The sequence below is a fragment of the Bubalus kerabau genome, chromosome 1 (genome assembly GCF_029407905.1).
Source record: "Bubalus kerabau isolate K-KA32 ecotype Philippines breed swamp buffalo chromosome 1, PCC_UOA_SB_1v2, whole genome shotgun sequence".
Classification (NCBI taxonomy): domain Eukaryota; kingdom Metazoa; phylum Chordata; class Mammalia; order Artiodactyla; family Bovidae; genus Bubalus; species Bubalus kerabau.
Window position 1 is genome coordinate 78,075,509 of NC_073624.1, and position 21,568 is coordinate 78,097,076.

The 21,568-nt window shown below is 38.2% G+C and overlaps 1 pseudogene; it reads left to right on the forward strand.

The window, feature by feature from the left end:
• Positions 1-286: 286 nt before the first annotated feature.
• Positions 287-20,860, forward strand: LOC129651557 (lysozyme C-2-like; annotated as a pseudogene).
• The last annotated feature ends 708 nt before the right edge of the window (positions 20,861-21,568 follow it).

The window sequence follows — 21,568 nt, forward strand, 5'->3', positions numbered from 1 at the left end:
GCATCCGGCCCCATCACTTCATGGGAAATAGATGGGGAAACAGTGTCAGACTTTATTTTTGGGGGCTCCAAAGTCACTGCAGATGGTGACCACAGCCATGAAATTAAAAGATGCTTACTCCTTGGAAGAAAAGTTATGACCAACTTAGATAGCATATTGAAAAGCAGAGACATTACTTTGCCAACAAAGGTTCATCTAGTCAAGGCTACTTTTTTTCAGTGGTCATGTATGGATGTGAGAGTTGGACTGTGAAGAAAGCTGAGCGCTGAAGAATTGATGCTTTTGAACTGTGGTGTTGGAGAAGACTCTTGAGAGTCCCTTGGACTGCAAGGAGATCCAACCAGTCCATTCTAAAGGAGATCGGTCCTGGGTGTTCTTTGGAAGGAATGATGTTAAAGCTGAAACTCCAGTACTTTGGCCACCTCATGCGAAGAGTTGACTCATTGGAAAAGACTCTGATGCTGGGAGGGATTGGGGGCAGGAGGAGAAGGGGATGACAGAGGATGAGATGGCTGGATGGCATCACCGACTCGATGGATGTGAGTTTGAGTGAACTCTGGGAGTTGGTGATGGACAGGGAGGCCTGGCATGCTGCGATTCACGGGGTCGCAAAGAATCGGACACGACTGAGCGACTGAACTGAACTGAACTGGAATTCATAATAAAATAGGTGGAAGTTCCTCTTTAGCAATAGTGCCAAATTCTTCCTGAGCAATGTCTTTAAACAATGTCATTTCATAATTTTCTTGCAGATTAGTTCTTAGGACATCAGAATGTCCCTCTTCAGACATAAGAAAGAAAAAATTTAAAGTCAGTGGACCAATAAGCATTTCCTATTTACCACATGTCTCAAAGGGTGGAGCTTCCAAACCTGTCAGATAAAAGGGAAGTGAAAAGATGTTGAATACCAAGACCAGCTCACCCTGGTCAGCCTGGACTTTTGGCTTCTCAGTCAACATGAAGGCTCTCCTTATTCTGGGGCTTCTCCTCCTTTCTGTCCCTGTCCAAGGCAAGGTCTTTGAGAGATGTGAGCTTGCCAAAACTCTGAAAAGACTTGGAATGGATGGCTTTAGGGGAGTCAGTCTGGCAAATTGTAAGTTAACTCCTCTTTCTCCTTTCAAACAGGTAATCATGTGTGGAACAGATACTAATAGAAGATGAATAATAAGAAAGGGACTTTGAACAAATGGTTTTTTTCTTTCTTGGTGGGTTTGTACACTTACAATTATTCAAAACATTGACTTGTTCCTTTAGAATCAAATGTATCAAGTGAAGGATTGAGGCATGAAAGGGTCAAATTCTACAACATTCTAAGCATACCAGGTCCCCATGTACTCCTCTCAGTTCAGTTCAGTCACTCAGTCATGTCCGACTCTTTGCAACCCATGAATTGCAGCATGCCAGGCCTCCCTGTCCATCACCAACTCCCAGAGTTCACTCAAACTCACGTCCGTCGATTCGGTGATGCCATATAGCCATCTCATCCTCTGTTGTCCCCTTTTCCTCCTGCCCCCAATCTGTCCCAGCATCAGAGTCTTTTCCAACGAGTCAACTCTTCGCATGAGGTGGCCAAAGTACTGGAATTTCAGCTTTAGCCTCATTCCTTCCAAAGAACACCCAGGACCGATCTCCTTTAGAATGGACTGGTTGGATCTCCTTGCAGTCCAAGGGACTCTCAAGAGTCTTCTCCAACACCACAGTTTAAAAGCATCAATTCTTTGGCACTCAGCTTTCTTCACAGTCCAACTCTCACATCCATACATGACCACTGGAAAAATCATAGCCTTGACTAGATGGACCTTTGTTGGCAAAGCAACATCTCTGCTTTTGAATATGCTATCTAGGTTGGTCATAACTTTCTTTCCAAGGAGTAAGCATCTTTTAATTTCACGGCTGCAATCACCATCTGCAGTGATTTTGGAGCTCCAAAAAATAAAATCTGACACTGTTTCCACTGTTTCCCCATCTATTGCCACTAAATTTGCCAGCTGGCACATGTACGCTGACTATTACATAAGATACATTTGAGCACCTGGAATGTGTCTGTCAGCCCTTAGTGTTTGACTTCAGCCATTTCCAGTTTGGAACTTGGGTTCTGTAAGCCTGAGTAAGGTACTACTTTTCTCATTTTTAATCTTCCTACCATGATGTTGGCTTTTAACAGCAAAGTTTTTTTCAAAATTACATTGAACTCTCAAAAATTGATTGATTTCTCCTCAATCAATATTGGCACAAGGATCCCTGAAATGCAGCATAAAACATCATTTTTAAATTCTGACTCTAGTTCATTAATTATTTTTCATTTTCTGCCACAGAATTCAAGGTGTGCTCTAAGGAAAAGTTTTTTTGTACTTTAGTCCATATTTGTCAATGTCATCACTGTATTTTTCAGGTTGAATTCAGACATATCCTTTCCATAGCTATTTTTTAATGAATGAGCCAATGGCTAGATGAATGGATAGTTGAAATAGTTTTTCCTAATCTTTGATTCTTGTTGTCTGGTTTCTAGTTTGATACCCAAATTCAGCTTTCAATTCAGTTTAGTCACTCAGTCCTGTCCGACTCTTTGAGATCCCATGGACTGCAGCATGCCAGGCTTCCCTGTCCATCACCAACTCCCCAGAGCCTATTCAAACTCACGTCCATCGCATCAGTGATGACATCCAACCATCTCATCCTTTGTCGTCCCCTTCTCCTCCCACCTTCAATCTTTCCCAGCATCAGGGTCTTTGCATCAGGTGGACAAAGTATTGGAGTCTCAGCTTCAGCATCAGTCCTTCCAATGAATATTCAGGACTGATTTCCTTTAGGATGGACTGGTTGGATCTCCTTGCAGTCCAAGGGACTCTCAAGCATCTTCTCCAACACCATAGTTCAAAAGCATCAATTCTTCAGCACTCAGCTTTCTTTATAGTCCAACTCTAACATCCATACATGACTACTGGAAAAACCATAGTTTTGACTAGATGGACCTTTGTTGGCAAAGTAATGTCTCTGCTTTTTAATATGCTGTTGAGGTTGGTCATAGCTTTTCTTTAAAGGAGCAAGTGTCTATTAATTTCATGGCTGCAGTCACCATCTGCAGTGATTTTGGAGCCCCTCAAAATAAAGTCTCTCACTGTTTCCATTGTTTTCTGATCTATATACTATGGAGTGATGGGACTGGATGCCATGATCTTACTTTTCTGAGTGTTGAGTTTTAAGCCAACTTTTTTCACTCTCCTCTTCCACTTTCATCAAGAGACTCTTTAGTTCTTCATCACTTTCTGCCATAAGGGTGGTATCATCTGCATATCTGAGGTTATTGATATTTCTCCTGGCAATCTTGATTCCAGCTTGTGCTTCATCCAACCTGGAATTTCACATGATATACTTTGCATATAAGTTAAATTAGCAGAGTGACAATATACAACCTTGATGTACTCGCTTTAACCATATTACCATTTGTTTCATCTTTCTATACAGGGTGGCATGGAAAGACAAGTGTCGAAACCGAGATCTCAGGAGTTATGTTCAGGATTGCAGAGTCTAGCAGTGGCGCTTTCTTTCTTCAGCTTATTTCATCTCTTTTTCATATTAAGGAAATAATAGTTGAGTGGGAGTTTATGCTACCATTCTTTCAAACAAATAATGTTTTTACAGAAGCAGAAGCATGCGGTCTTCCTTCTAAGAGGCTTAATGTTTGCCTCATGTGTTTATTGTTTGATATTAGCCTAGAGTATATTTAAGTTTGTTAATTGACTTAAGCTAGTGAATATTTGTCTAAAATGTTGATTATCAAATATATCTCCAGTACATTCATTTCTTAATTAAATAACCCAGACGTAATCTTGAATGATGCAAGTACTCCTCAATACTCAATATAAATATAACAAAAGAATACCTTTTTGTTATATTAAACAAATTGATCTTAGGCAAAAATCCCACCTGTGTAAGCCTGTGACACCTTCATCTGTGGAGTTGTCTCTAAAAACAGTAAAAGATAACTACTCTTGTTGGGCAATATAAAATTTAAAAGGAAGCAGAATGCCAAATAGCTAAAAATGAAAACAGCCTGCCCTAAGGATTTTGTTTTCATAAAGTGTGACCTTTGAATTAGATGTTTTCTTAGAAATGCTGCATTTACACAACTTTAGGAATAAACTCAGAATTTATTTATCAATGTATTTTAAGCCTTTTAAAAAACTCATTTATGCATCTTGCTTATCATGAAAGAATATAAAGAAGGATTAGATAAATTGTTGCTTTCTCTTAATTTTATTTGCTTAGATTAATGCCTTATGACTGAATTCAGAGGCAGATAATTTTGCAAATATTGAAATCATTGCTAATTAATCACAGGTATGAAATCATGCATGCTAAACATTTTCAATAAATCTTTGCAATTCATATCTTGTCTTTTTCTGTTCAGAGCGATTTAGTGTCTCTGAAAAAATGCCTATGTATATCTTAGGAAAAAATGATGTGACACTTGGTATTTCCTACCTCCTTACCTGTACCAAAGAAGATGGATATGGCTGCAGAAAAATTCATAAGCATGTTCACAGATCTCACTTTATTTATTTATTTTTGTACTTTTGGCCATGCCACTGGCTTGGGGGATCTTAGTTCTCTGACCAGAGATTGAACCCCCACCCTCACCAGTGAAAGCTGGGGTCCTAACCACCAGACCCCGAGGGAGTTTCCCTCACATTAAATTCATAACCACAAATCTCAAATGGCCTTTCAAGTCTGCCTGGTTGTCTTAGTCACTTCTCTGCAATCCTTCAGTGTTGGTGTCCTGACTCTTCAAAATGGCTGCCATTTTACTTCTCTCATTTCAAAGTCCCATTTACCATTTACTTCTCTCATTTCAAAGTCTCATTTACCATTTACTTCTCTCATTTCAAAGTCCCAGCGCACATGCCAACCACTGGCCTTCCACACTCTGCTCTCAGTAGATAACCTGGCCTCACTTTACACTGCCAGAACAGAAGCAACTGATACAAAATTCTCTGCTCCTGGCTACCATATAAAGCTCACATTTTCCCTGGGCTCACCCTCCCTTCCTTAGCCTTTTTTCACTGGGATGAAGGGCTTTTGTTCCTGCCAATGGCAGTGTATCCACATGCAGTCTTTTTTTTTTTTTTTAACTTTTTATTTTGTGTTGGGATACAGCTGATTAACAAACAATGTTGTGATAGTTTCAGATGAACAGCGAAGGGATACAGCCATACATGTACATGTCCCCCAAACCCTCCTCCCATCCAAGCTGCCACTTAGCACTGAGCAGAGTTCCATGGACTCTACAGTAGGTTCTTGTTGGTTATCCATTTTAAATAAAGCGGTGTGTACATATCCATCCCAAACTCTCTAACTATCCCTACCCTCATCCTTCCCCAGGGCAATTATAAGCTCATTCTCTAAGTCAGCGAGTCTCTTTCTGTTTGGTAAGTTCATTTGTATCATTTATTTTTAGATTCCACATATAAGGTGCTATATGATATTGCTCCTTCTCTGTCTGGCTTACTTTCACTCAGTATGACACTCTCTAGGTCCATCTATGTTGCTACAAATAGCATTATTTCATTCTTGCTTATGGCTAATACTTCATTGTATATATGCACCACATCTTCTTTATCTGTTCCTCTGTTGGTGGACATTTAGGTTGTTTCCATGTCTTGGCTATTGTAAACAATCCTGCAATGAATATTGGGGTGTGTGATTATTTTCAGATAATGTTTTTCTCTGGATATATGCCCAGAGTGGGATTGCATGGTCTTATGGATGGGTCATGGTGTGGAGTTCTGACAAAACGTGGTCCATTGGAAAAGAGAATGGCAAATCACTTCAGTATTCTTGCTTTGGAACCCCATGAACAGGATGAAATGGCAAAAAGATAAGACACTGAGAGATGAGCCCCTGAGGTCAATAGGTGTCCAATATGCTACTGGAAATACTGGAGGAATAGCTCCAGAAAGAATGAAGAGGCTGAGCCAAAGCAGAAATGACACCCAGTTCTGGATGTGTCTGGTGGTGAAAGTAAAGTCCAACGCTGTAAAGAGCAATATTGAATAAGAGCCTGGAATGTTACATCCATGAATCAAGGTAAATTGGATGTGGTCATACAGGAAATTTGGCCTTGGAGTAAAAAATGAAGCAAGGCAAAGGCTAACAGAGTTTTGCCAAGAGAACGAGCTGGTCTTAGCAAACACTCTCTTCCAACAACAAAAGAGATGACTCTACACAAGGACATCACCAGATGGTCAATACTGAAATCAGATTGATTATATTCTTTGCAGCTGAAATGGAGAAGCTCTGTACAGTCAGCAAAAACAAGACCTGAAGCTGACTATGACTCAGATCATGAGCTCCCTATTGCAAAACTCAGACTTAAATTGAAGAAAGTAGGGAAAACCACTAGGCCATTCAGGTAGGACCTAAATTAAATCCCTTATGATCTTACAGTGGAAATGACAAATAGATTCAGGGGATTAGGTCTGATAGACAGAGTGCCTGGAGCAATATGGATGCAGGTACAAGAGGCAGTTACCAAAACTATCCCCAAGAAAATAAAATGAAAGAAGGCAAAATGGTTGTCTGAGGAGGCCTTACAAATAGTTGAGAAAAGAAAAGTGAAAGGCAAAGGAGAAAGAGAAAGATATACCCATCTGAATGCAGAGTTCCAAAGAAGAGCAAGGAGAGATAAGAAAGCCTTAAATGAACAATGCAAAGAAATAGAGGAAAACAATAGAATGGGAAATATTAGAGATCTCTTCAAGAAAATAGAGATACCAAGGGAACATTCCATGCAAAGATGGGTACAATAAAGGACAGAAAAGGTAAGTAGTAACAGAAGCAGAAGATATTAAGAAGAAGTGGCAAGAATACACAGAAAAACTATACAAAAAAGGTCTTAATGACCTGGATAACCACAATGGTGTGGTCATTCACCTAGAGACATACATCCTGGAGTGTGAAGTCAAGTGGGCCTTAGGAACAAAGGTAGTGGAGGTGATGGAATTTCTGCTGAGCTATATCAAATCCTAAAAGATGATGCTGTTAAAGTGCTGCACTCAATATGCCAGTGAATTTGGAAAACACAGCAGTGGCCACAAGACTGATAAAGGTCAGTATTCAATCTAATCTCAGAGAAGGGCAATGCCAAAGAATGTTCAAACTATTGTAAAGTTGTACTCATTTCACATGCTAGTAAGGTTATGCTTGAAATCCTTCCAGCTAGGTTTCTACAGTATGTGAACCAAGAACTTCCAGATGTACAAGCTGAATTTAGAAAAGGCAGAGGAACCATAGATCAAATTGCCAACATTCATTGGGTCATAGGAAAAGCAAGAAAATTCCGGAAAAACATTTACTTCAGCTTCATTGACCATGTGAAAGCCTTTGACTGTGTGAGTCACAACAAACTGTGGAAAATTCAAGAGATGGGAATACCAGACCACCTTACCTGCCTCCTGAGAAATCTGTATGCAGATCAAGAAGCAACAGTTAAGACCAGATATGGAAAAATGGACTAGTTAAAAATTGAGAAAGGAGTACATCAAGGCTGTATATCATTCAGTCTACTTATTTAACTTTTATGCAGAGTACATCATGTGAAATGCTGGGCTGGATGAATCATAAGCTGGAATCAAGATTGCTGGGAGAAATATTAATAACCTCAGGTATGCAGATGACACCACTCTAATAGCAGAAAGCTAGAGGAGCTAAAGATCCTTTTGATGAAGGTGAAAAAGGAGAGTGAAAAAGCAGACTTAAAACTCAGCATTTAAAAAACTAAGATAATGGCATCTGGTCTCATCACTTCATGGCAAATAGATGGGGAAAAAACAGAAATAGTGACAGAGTTCATTTTATTGGGCTCCAAAATCACCTTGGATGGTGACTGCATCCATGAAATTAAAAGATGCTTGTTCCTTGGAAGAAAAGCTATGACAAACCTAGACAGCATATTAAAAAGCAGAGACATCACTTTGCTTGAACCATCACAACCAAGGTTCACATAGTCCAAGCTATGGTTTTTCCAGTAACCATGTATGGACGTGAGAGTTGGGCCACAAAGAAGGATGAGTACTGAAGAACTGATGCTTTCAAACTGTGGTGTTGGAGAAGACCCTTGAGACTCCCTTGGACTGCAAGGAGATCAAAGCAGTCAATTCTAAAAGAAATCAATCCCGAATATTCATTGGAAGGACTGATGCTGAAGCTGAAGCTCCAATACTTTGGCCACCTGATGTGAAGAGCCAGCTTATTGGAAAAGACCCTGAAATGCTGGAAAAGATCGAGGGCAGGAGAAGAAAGGGGCAACAGAGGATGAGATGGTTGGATGGCATCATTGACTCAATGGACATGAGTTTGAGCAAACTCCAGAAAACAGTGAAGGTCAGGGAACCCTGGCCTGCTGCAGTCCACGGGGCTGCAAAGGGTCGGACATGACTTCGCAACTGAAAAACAAAAACAGTTGCTCTATTTTTGTTTTATTAAGAACTTCCATACTGTTCTCCATAGTGACTTTACTAATTTATATTCCCACCAACAGTGTAGGAGGGTTCCCCTGTCTCCACATCCTTTCCAGCATTTATTTTTTCCACAGGCAATCTTCATCACAGCCCTCTTACTACTCCACTTCAAGCTGAGTATTTTCTGCATCTGAGTTTCTCCCTCTTTGCTGGATGATTTTTATCACCATGCAAAGTGCCCTGATAAACGTCTGTCTTCAAAGAACTCTCCAAGAACTCTACATAACCCTCCAAGGACAACATCATTCTCTGCTCCCTTTTATAGGAACACTTCTGGGATGAGATATCTATGCTAATCTTCTCTGTATCCTTCCAATTTTTGTGTATTTGCTGCAGAGGCAAGCACAACCGTGAATTTTAAAGTAACTCATCTTTCAATGCCATTCTCCCCAGAGGGATGGTACAGGGAGGGAGGAGGGAGGAGGGTTCAGGATGGGGAACATGTGTATACCTGGGGTGGATTCATGTTGATATATGGCAAAACCAATACAATATTGTAAAGTTTAAAAATAAAATAAAATTTAAAAAAATAGAAAAAGAAAAAAAAAAAGTAACTCATCTTTAGCCAGTCTTTCTAAAGTATTTAACAAAGTTTTCTTTGAACCAATTGTGTTCATAGTTGTATTTTGTTGGTTTCCATAATACCAAGCCATGAAATCACTGGAAAAAGTACTATTGCTATAGTTTAGGAACACATGCCTGAGTCTGATGGAATGTAATTAGTAAGCAGAAGTTTCTGGACTTAAATGTGTGAATAAGTCAGTTTTATAGAAAGACTGTATAGCTAGGCTGTGTAAAGTTCTTATAATTGGGTACTCAGGTTATTCCACTAGATTTCTGACTTGTATAAAGGATACTCTAATGATATCCTTACAAGTAAATCTAAATGCATATCTTTTCCAAAAAGTAGTTTCTTGTGGTGCTTGATTTAATAAGTATGAACAATTGAAATTTTTTGATACACGAAGTTGCTCTCTGACTTTCACCACATCTATACGTGAAGATGCATATTTTCCCACAGCTTTTTCAATAATGGGTGCTTTAAAATATATTTATTTTAGTGGTAAAAGCTGGTATCTTTTAAAATATTTTGTGATTTTTTTTTACAGTAGCTTAAACTCTTTAACATTTTAAAATATTTTAGGTATTTAAAAATATTAGTGTACTGCCATCTAGTGATAACTTTGTAAGAAAGAAAAGGGTAAGTCATAATACTTCAGTAGTTTCATCTTGTAATAGAGGAAACAGTTAAGTATATGCATTCACACCCCAAGTAATATAACCAATTAAGTGCGAACTCAAGAACAGAAAAATCCAAGCCAAGCTCTCATCCAAGAAAGATCTGAAAGATTCTTTTCTAATCCATTGTTCCTCCTAAGTCACAGCAGTACAGTCAAACCCAAAGTTCAGATGGTGAGGAAAATAATATTCTCATTCTTCTGATGAAAGCAGTTAATAAAACCTTTTTATGTTTATACTGAAAATATTTCTAAATTTGCTCAATGCTCATAAAAAGAGTCATTTGAAGGAAAGGAGTTTTGTACCTACATATTTTGCATTTATATATAGATTATTTGGGAAATATATTTAACATCTCTTTGAAGAGTATAGAATTCTAATGTCATTCTGAATAGATTTCTCATGGTAGGTGTAAGAGTGTGGACTTAATTTTACTTAGTTACATAGTACCTGTTTTGTTTTTATCCCTAGGTGAAAGAGCCTATTTTTTTTTTGGCATTTGAGTGCCCACTCTGATGCTATACATGACATTTGGAAAGGGGATATGAGTCAAGGAATATTCTTTCTGTCCTTTGAGAGTCAAGAAATAATTTATACCCAACAAATACTCAAAATTACTACAATGTGCAAAATTCCATGAGCACACAAAGAAAGAAAACCGTGTGTTGTCTTGGAAGAAAGCAGTTGAAGGGACATCCTGGCCACTTTCCCATGTGGTATTTTTAATGTAAGCATCAAATCAATTCCATTGGAGTTCCTCAATTTACAGGTGCGGAAAGAAATTTAGGAAGATTCAGTAGCAAAGCAGTAATCCACTTAGGCTCAGAAGAGCCAATCTAGAGCATGTGATGGGGGACTTAGTGGCGATTACTTACAGAAGACGGGAGACGGCGTGAAAGACTCCATAGATAAAGCATCAGGATCAACAGGTTAGAAAACTTTGTGAACACAACGGTATAGAAACCAGATATAAAGTAGCTAGTATTAAATCTAATAAAGAGTTCAAGCCCTTTTGGAGAAAGTTTTAAACCTTTAACGGAGGCACTAATATAGACCCAAAGTCAACAGACATACCAAGTTCATGAACAGGAAAGTTTAATGTAGTAAGTGTGACAATTCCCTCCAAAGTGACTTAGCATTAATGCAAAGCCTATTAAAATTCCAAGAGGGTTTTCAAATCTTACTGGATATGACAATCTAGTTCTAAACTTTATGTGGAATTGAAAGTAAATGAAGAAAGAGACTGGGGAAGAGTTGCTCCATCACATATGAAGGCCTATAATAAGATAGTGCAGACTTTCTACAAGAATAAATAAATAGGCCATGGAAAAATACAGAGGTACCAGAAACCATATGTATATGAAAACTAGAGTTTATGCTAAGATGGAAATTGCTATGGATTACACTGAAATACAAAAATGAGATCTTTACCTAATACTACACATAAATATCAGTTCTAGGTGGATTAATGTGGACTTAATGGGAGAGGCAAAGCTAGACTATTAAGAAGAAAATATAGAAAACAATTTTATGACCTCAGATTAAGGAAGAATTTTTTAATATACAAGTACAAATCATAACAGGAAAGATTGATAAATGTGAATAAAGTAAGAACTTCTATTCATTAGAAGATACCACAAAGGCAGAGAAAAGACAAGCCCTAAAATGGGGAAACATACTTGAAACATACAAAAGTGACAAAGGATTAATATCAAGTATATATAATAAACTACAGATCTATAAGAGAATGACAGAAATCCAGTAGGAAAATGAGCAACAGACATGAACTGATATTTCACACACACACAAATAGTCCATAAATATAAAAATGATATCCAACTTCATCAGTAATCTAAGAAATGCACATTGAAATCACAGGTGCCATTTCATACCTGCTAGGTTGACCTCCCAAAAAAGTTTAATCAGTTCTAAGTAAAGTAAATGTCCATATACCCTTCAGGGAAGCTTGCATCTTTGCACTTGGGGGCATTTGCAATAATGCATACAGCAACATTATTTCTAACAGCAAAAAACTGGGAACAGCTCAGATATTCACCATTATTAGAGGAGATAAATAGTAGGACATCTATATAATGAAATACTATACAGGCTGAAAAGACAAGAACTCTAACAGCACACTATGACTTAAATGAATCATAAAATTATGTTGACTGGAAGAAGCAAGTCACAGAAGAATTCACACAGTATTATTCTGTTTATACTACTGGCAGGATCCAAGGATTCCAATTTCTCCACATCCACACCAATGCTTATTTTATTTGTTGTTTGGGGTTTTGTTTTATTTTGGCTTTATAATGGCCATCCTAGTGGGTAGGAGATGATATCTCATTTTTAGTTTAATATGAATTTCTCTAGTGATTACTGATGATGATCTTTTCATATGCTTATTGGCCATCCCAGGGATCAAGCCCATGCCCCCCACAGTGGAAGGCAGAGTCATAACCACTGGACTGCCAGGGAAGTCCCTCTCTTACCCATTCTTTAATCGGGTTCATCGTTTTGGTGTTGAGCTGTTAAGAGTTCTTTATATATGTTAAATATTGCCCTTTATCAGATATATGATTTACAATTTTTCTCCCATTCCACAGTTACTTTTCACTCTGTTGATTATTTACTTTAGTGTGCACAAGTTTTTAAGATATGAACCCACTAATCTATGTTTGCTTTTGTTGCCTGTGTTTTTGGTGTCTTATCCAAGAAATCTTTGCCAGATCCAAGGTCATTAAGTTTTTCTCCTATGTTTGCATCCAGGAGTTTTACAGTTTTAGGAGGAGATGAGGATTGAGTACAGTTTTCAGAAAGATTATGGCTACATTCAAGTTTCCTACTTTTAGGTCCCAGAACTATGAATCAATGGGAGAGAAATTAAAGTGGCTTGACTGAGATAATAGCAGTAGAGAGGAAGTAAGACTGAGTATATTTTAAAGGTAGAGCCAACTTCGTTTGTTGATGGACAAAAGGTGAATGTGAGAGAAAGAAATCAAGGATGTCTCTATAGTTTTTGACCTAAGAAAGATTTATTTATCTGTTTATTTTATTTTGGCTGTGCTGGGTCTTCACTGCTGTGCTCAAGCTTCCCCTGGTTGCAATGAGTGGGGGATACTCTCTAGTTGTGCTGCATGGGCTTAGTTGCCTCACAGCATGTGGGATCTTCCTGGACCACGGATAGAACCCATGTTCCCGGCATTGGCAGATGGATTCTTAACCACTGGGCCACCAGGGAAGTCCAAAATTTTCTTATTGAGTATGTTGGGTTTGAGAAAATGATTAGACTACCAAATGGAAACATCAAGTACTCATTTGGATGTATATATCTGGAATTCACCTACTTGATGGATGTGAGTTTGAGCAAGCTCTGGGAGTTGGTGATGGACAGGCAAGCCTGGCATGCTGCATGGGATCACAAAGAGTCGAACATGACTGAGTGACTGAACTGAACTGAGTCTGGAATTCTGGGACAATTTAATGGTTGGAAATATAATTGTGCAAGGTTATCAGTGCCCAGATAGTGTTTAAAGCAGTGGGACCAGGTGAGATCACCAGGAGATTGTTGATGGATAAAGAAAAAATGTCATCAGCCTGAACCATAGGGAGCTCCTATGCCTAGAAAAAGGGGAAATAGAATGATGCAATTAAAAAGGCAGAGGCAGAAGCTTATGAGGTAAGAGAACCAAGGAAGAAAGGAAAAGGGTGAGAAGGGAAAGAAGAGAGAGAGGGAGGGAGAAAGGAGGGAAGACAGGGAAGGAGAAGGGAGAAAAAGAAGAGGGAAAGTAGAGGAAGGAAGAAAGGAGGGAGGGAGGGAAAGAGGGAAAGAAAAGTTGGGTGTCTCAGAAGCCAAGTTTCACAAAACAGGCAATGAAGTGTGTCACATGCCACTGAGGGTTTTGATGAGATGAAGACTAATCTGAGCTTTTGGCTTGACATCTGGAATTCACTGGTGACTTCGAGTTGAATGATTTTAATGGAGTGGTGAGGATAAAAGGATGATTAGAGTGAATTCAGGAGGGAATGGAAGGAGAGAAACGAGTTTTTAAAAGAGTAAAGAAATGGGAAAGTAACTGGAAAGGGATGTTGTTATTAATTGGTAGATGTCTGGAATCTTACACAAACCAAGGGTCATGATGATGTATTCAGGAATGGCCAAGCCATATTTGAAAGATCATCTTCCACTTGTTGACTTACACAAAGTTGAAGGCCCACAAGGAGCATAGATTTTTACAAAATATCCACCTTCCAGTGAGCCGGTTTTGAGTTGTGAGTGTATGTAAAGATCCAGAATAGTAATCTCATTAAGGCCTCCACAGTCCTAACAATGGAATTTCATATTTTTCTCACATAGTAAACCTGTGTGTCCTCATAGGATACTTGAAAGGCATAATGAACTTTTACCAGAACATGGTATATATTGACTTCAAAAGAACCTTTGTTTCTAGCAAGGACACAAAGTCACTATAACTCTAGCCTTCTAGATTGTGGTCCCACTTACACTATGGAGAAGTTCATTTGCCTCCATATACAAATATACTCCTTAAATATATTTATTTATTCAGGATAATTTGTGAGTTAGCATATGAAATTAGAGCCCATTCCTTTTGGGAAAAATCATGTAAGAGAATTCTTTTGTAAAAATGGAGAATACTACTAGGCTGTGAAATTGGTGACATCCTAGATCCAAAGTTCCTTTTACCTTCTACTTAGAAACCAGCCAGTGCAACAAGGTGGCAAGGGAGACACCCTCTGTATTTGCTTCCTAGCACTGCTGTAACAATGCACCACAAAAACAACAAATGTATTGATTCACGGTTCTGAGACCTAGAAGTAGGAAACTTGAATGCAGCCATACTCTTTCTGAAAACTGTACTCAATCCTCATCTCCTCCTAAAACTGTAAAACTCCTGGATGCAAACATAGGAGAAAAACTTAATGACCTTGGATCTGGCAAAGATTTCTTGGATAAGACACCAAAAACACAGGCAACAAAAGCAAACATAGATTAGTGGGTTCATATCTTAAAAACTTGTGCACACTAAAGTAAATAATCAGCAGAGTGAAAAGTAACTGTGGAATGGGAGAAAAATTGTAAATCATATATCTGATAAAGGGCAATATTTAACATATATAAAGAACTCTTAACAGCTCAACACCAAAACGATGAACCTGATTAAAGAATGGGTAAGAGAGGGACTTCCCTGGCAGTCCAGTGGTTATGACTCTGCCTTCCACTGTGGGGGGCATGGGCTTGATCCCTGGAATGGCCAACAAACATATGAAAAGTTCATCACCATCAGTAATCACTAGAGAAATTCATATTAAACTAAAAATGAGATATCATCTCCTACCCACTAGGATGGCCATTATAAAGCCAAAATAAAACAAAACCCCAAACAACAAATAAAATAAGCATTGGTGAGGATGTGGAGAAATACTTTGTGAAAAGTATATATAAAATAATTTTAAGTGAAAAAGATAAAGACAATATACTGCAGACATATAAAATGACTTGATGTAAATGCATGTTAATCAAAGATGGGAGCTCATTTTCAGTTGAGTAAAATGTTCATTCAGGTTTTTTTTCTTTAAACTTGCTCAACTTCATAATAAAATAGGAGGAAATTTTTTTTGGCAATAGTGCTAATCCCAGTTTTTCCTGAGCAATGTCTTTAAGCAATCTCATTTCATTATTTTCTTGCAGGTTAATTCTTAGAGTATCAGAATATCTCTCTTCAAATGTAAGAAGGAAAACTTTTAAGTCAGTGGACCAATAAGCTCTTTCTGTTTTCCACATATCTCAGAGGGTGGAGTGACCAAACCAGTGATATAAGAGGGAAGTGAAAAGATGTTAAATAGCAAGTCCAGCTCACCCTGGTCAGTCTGGAGGTCTGGCTTCTCAGTCAATGTGAAGGCTGTCCTTATTCTGGGGCTTCTCCTCCTTTCTGTCACTGTCCAGGGCAAGGTCTTTGAGAGATGTGAGCTTGCCAGAACTTTGAAGAAACTTGGATTGGATGGCTATAAGGGAGTCAGTTAACTCTGACTCTGTAAGTTAACTCTTCTTCATCCCTCCAAATAGGTAGCCAGGTGTGGAACAGATACTAATAGAGAATGAATAATAAGAAAGGGACTTTGGGTGAATGGCTTTTTTCTTTCTTGGAGGGTTTGTACACTTACATCAGCTTGTTCCTTTAGAATCAGATGTACAAGCCGAAGGATTGAGGCATGGGAAGTTCAAATCCTATACCGTTCTAAGCATGCCAGGTTCCCATGTACTCCTCTAGCACCACTAAGTTTGCCAGCTGGCACATGAAGGCTGACTATAAGATATATCTCAGCACTTGGGATATCTCTTTCAAGCACTTGATGTCTGACTCTATCCATTTCCAGTTTAGAAGTTGGGTTCTTCAAGCCTGAGTAAGACTGTAAGATTTTCAATCCCCCTCCCATGATGTTGCGAGAAGGCAATGGCACCCACTCCAGTACTCTTGCCTGGAAAATCCCATGGATGGAGGAGCCTGGTGGGCTGCAGTCCATGGAATCGCTAAGAGTCGGACACGACTGAGAGACTTCATTTTCACTTTTCACTTTCATGCATTGGAGGAGAAAATGGCAACCCACTCCAGTGTTCTTGCCTGGAGAATCCCAGGGACGAGGGAGCCTGGTGGGCTGCCGTCTATGGGGTCGCACAGAGTTGGACGCGACTGAAGCGACTTCTGTCCTTGGACTGCAAGGAGATCCAACCAGTCCATTCTGAAGGAGATCAGCCCTGGGATTTCTTTGGAAGGAATGATGCTAAAGTTGAAACTCCAGTACTTTGGCCACCTCATGCGAAGAGTTGACTCATTGGAAAAGACTCTGATGCTGGGAGGGATTGGGGTCAAGAGGAGAAGGGGATGACAGAGGATGAGATGGCTGGATGGCATCACTGACTCGATGGACGTGAGTCTCAGTGAACTCCGGGAGTTGGTGATGGACAGGGAGGCCTGGCGTACTGCGATTCATGGGGTCGCAAAAAGTCAGACATGACTGAGCGACTGATCTGATCTGATCTGATCTGAAGCGACTTAGCAGCAGCAGCCCATGATGTTGGGCTTTTAACAGCAAGGTTTTTTTAAAACTTACATTGAACTCTTACAACAGGGATAGTTAAGAACTATTTCCTTTCAATCAGTATCTATCTGAGGATCCCAGAAATGCAGTATGTAATGATGTTTTATTATTCTGACTCTAGTTCATTAATTATTTTTCATTTTCTTACATAGAATTCAAGATGTTCCCTAAGGAAAAGGTACTTTATATTTTAGTCCATATTTGTCAATGTCATCACTGTATTTGTCAGGTAGAATTCAGACATTTCGCCTCCATAACTATTTTTGAATGAATGAGCCAATGGCTAGATGGATGGATGGATGACATAGTCTTTCCTATTCAATGATTCTTATTGTCTGGATTAAATTTGATACCCAAATTCACCTCTAGGTATCATAAGAAATTTTCTTTCATCCAGAAAATATTCATTTTTCCTAATAAAAGTATTTTCCACTAGTGTATACATCTGCATCAAACAACCAAACCCACTCAACAATTCTGTTGATTTTCTATTCTAGGCTCAATCTTACCTGAGAGATGGGAGCAGAAGAGCATCTTTTAATATTTAAAAAAATATATCGTTTCATTGGTATTACCAAATGATTTGCCAATGAAAGAATTTTCTTAAAAGCCCTTTAACACAAAAGTGTTAAAATATTTCACAAGTAAATACATCTTTATACTTATAAATAAGTCATTACTAAAGTAGAATTAGTTAAATTGAACTAATTGGGCTATGAACTCTAAGTCTAGTTGTGTTGCTGTTTATAATCTAAAAATATTTTTATTCAGGGTTGTGTTTGACCAAATGGGAAAGCAGTTATAACACAAAAGCTACAAACTACAATCCTAGCAATGAAAGCACTGATTATGGGATATTTCAGATCAACAGCAAATGGTGATGTAAAACCCCCAAAGCAGTTGACGGCTGTCATGTGTCCCACAGCGGTAAGACAAGATGAAGTTGAGTGATGGCTCAGGCCCCATCTGGTTATACCTATAAGAACAGAGATTCAGTAGAAATGAAAATGTCTTGAAGAGTTCATTAGGGACCTAGAAAAATTCCACCATAACTTCTATAAACACTCTATTATCCTTCTCCTAATTTCTTAACTAAGAAATTAAAGAGCTGGTATCTTAAAAGGTTACTGTTTGCTAACATACAGGTTAATTTACACATCTGTTTACTTGGAGTGAAATAAATATTCTACTGAGTTTCTTTTGAAATAGAGATAACATGTAATCTTAGGTGCACAAAATATTGGAGAACAATCTAAAATTTATATTGTTAAATTTTTATACATTAAAATTCCTAATAAAGAAGATTAGTCTAAGAATATCTTTTGTAACCAGGTAATTTACTTTAAAAAATATTTTGTATTATAATCTGTGAAGTGAAAGTCGCTCAGTTGTGTCCAACTCTTTGGGAACCCATGGACTATACCATCCATGGAATTCTCCAGGCCAGAATACTGGAGTGGATATATGTTCCTTCTCCAGGGGATTTTCCCAACCCAAGGATCAATCCCAGGTCTCCTGCACTGCAGGTGGATTTTTTTTTTTTTTTTTGTAGGTGGATTCTTTACCAGCTGAGCCACCAATATATACACATCTGTCCCACATATGACCATGTAAGCAATGTATTTCACATAAAAAGAAACTGTAGTAAATTTACTGCTTTACAATATGTTCTTTATTATACAAAATTGTTTTTATCAACAAATACCAATCTTTATTATATTTCAAGATGAATAAATTCCACTAAATAAATATTCTATAATTTATCTACCCAACTCACACTGTTAAGGACTTAGGCTATAATTTCTCCTTTTATTAATTGCTTTGAAACATCTTAAAGACACACATCTTTGGATGCATCTCTTATTATTTCTTTAGGTTAAACTTCCAGTAATAGAATTGCTAAGCAAAAAACTGCTAGACCAGTTTCTGCTTGTTTGTTTTGTTCTGTTTTTGTGGTGCATAGTAAGAAAAAGAAGCTTCTATCACATATTCAATAGTTCCAAAGATTCCAATGACTTTGGAAAATGAGAAACAGAATGCTTTATTTCATGCCAAATTGGACGGAATAAGGAAAGAGTTTTCTTCCAACATTCACAGATACACTCACTCTTAAAAAATAATTTTAGTTGTTTTTTCCTCAACCTAAGAGAATTTAGTTGTTCTTTCATTAACCTAAGAGAATAAACTTACATGAAATTTCTGTGTTGTTTTCATTTCTCACCACCTTATTTTCATAATTAATGGAAAATGACATAGCTAAAGCTGTAGCATGTGCAAAGAAGATTGTCAGCAAGCAAGGCATTACAGCATGGTATGTTGTTTTTGTTTGTTTGTTTGTTTTCTCCTTCCAGTTCTATTGAGATGTAATCGACATACAACATTGTAGAAGTTTAGGGAGTATAGCCTAATGATTTGACTTACATACATCATGAAATTATTGTCACAATGTTTAGTGAACATCCATCATGTCATATGGATACAGAATTAAAGAAATATAAGAATATGTGTGATCAAAATTCTCAGGCTTTACTCTCAACAGTTTTCATTATAACATATAGCAGTGTTAATTGTATTGATCACATTCCAAATTACATCCTTAGTATTTATTTTTCTTATTCCTAGAAGTTTGTAGTACCCTTGACTGCCTTTGTCTAATTCCTCACCCCTCACCGCTCAGCCTCTTACTTCTGGTAACCACATATCTGACCTCCTTTTCTATGAGTTTGTATGTTTGTGTTTGAAGTATAATGGACCTACAACAGTATGTAAGTTCATGTTACAGAGCATGGTATGTGTTAAGCATTAAAGAGGAGAGCTGGGGACTTCCCTGGTGTCCAGTGGTTGAGCCTTTTTGCTCCCAACAAAGGGGATACTGGACAGGGAACCACTTGGCATGTGATGGAGCCAAAAAAAAAAAAAGGTGATGGGGGGGGCTGGGGGCTTTTGGCAATGCCTCGGGCCAGGTGGGATTTTAGACCCCAACCCCACTACCAAGAATCAACCCCCAACCCCAGCATTGGAATGGTGGAGCCTTAACAACTGGACCACCAGGAAAGTCCCAGATGAGAGCTCTTTTATCCAACTTATGAGAGATGCGAGGGAATATTTCCAAGTATGTTACTGAGAACTGAAAATTACAGCTTTAGGTTTATGCTAGACAATTTATTACGTAGAAACTATCTATTTTCAGTGATTCAGAATCTTATTCTTTTATTCCTCAATTTATTTTAGGGGATTCTAGAGTTTTTAAGGTTTTACAGGCTCTACTAATCCCTTGTCATATTTTGAAATTATTTTTGGAATTAAGTAAATGTGGAATGCACTCTGCAGTTGTGTTGTGGACTATGCGGGACTCACCATTTGTGTTCGGCATTCTGTGCCCCAGTGAAGAGGTAGATGCGAAGTCCTTGCTATACATGTCTCCAGTTAATAAATAGCAATACTCGGATCTGTCTGTAGACTCTATTTCATGTACTGATAAACTATTTTGTTCTCCCAAAGGATTTGAAGTATGTACATTACAATGAAGCTATGTTTTAGCCTAAGTACCATTTGTTTCATCTTTCTCCACAGGGTGGCATGAAAAAGTCACTGTCGAGACCATGACATCAGCAGTTGTGTTGAGGGTTGCACCCTGTAACTGTGGAGTTAACATTCTTCAGCTCATTTTGTCTCTTTTTCACATTAAGAAAGTAATAGTTGAGTGAAAGCTTATACCATCATTCTGTCAAGCAAATAATGGTTTTACAGAAGCAGGAGCTGCGGTCTTTCTTTTAAGAGACTTAAAATGTATTAATATGCTACTTGTTTGATACTAGGCCTACAACATTTCTGAGTTTGCTATTAGAACTAATGCTGGTGAATATTTGCCTAAAACCTTAATTATCAAATATATCTCCAGCATATTCAGTTCTTAATCAAAAAGATCATTTATGCATCTTGCTGATCATGAAGGAATATAAAGGGGAATTTGGTGAGCTGTTGCATTTCCTTAATATTATTATCTTAGATTCATGCATTATGACAGATTCAGAGGCTGATGAGTTTGCAAGTATTGAAATAATTGCTATTAAACAAATGTAAATTTATGCTTGCTGTAAAAACAATGCATTTTCATTAAAAGCTTTGCAATTCATACCTTGTCTGTCTTTGTTTAGAGCCATTTAGTATTTCTGAAGAAATACAGAAGTATATATTTGGGGAAAAATGAGCTGACACAGTAATTCAAACATCCTCACCTGTACACCATCAGATAGATATTGCTGAATAAAACTCCATAGGCATGCTGACAGATCTCACTTAATTTTTTTTGAGCTGAGCTGCACAGCTTGTGGGATATTAGTTCCCCAACCGGGGACTGAACCCCGACCCTCAAAAGTGAAAATGTGGAGTCCTAACCACCAGACTGCTAGGGAATTCCCTTCAGTTTAAATCTGTAAACATAAACCTCATATGGGCCCTGAAATCTGCTTGCTCATCTTAATGTCTTCTTGGCAATCCTTCTGTGTTGCTTCCTACTCTCCAAACTGATTGTCCCTATTTACTTCTCTCTTTTCAAAGTCCAGCACACATGCCAGCTACTAGCCTCCATACTCTGCTCTCAGTAGATGACCTGGCCTCACCTTACACTGCCAGAACAGAAGCAACTCATACAAAATGCTCCCCTCCTGGCCACCATAACAGAGTTC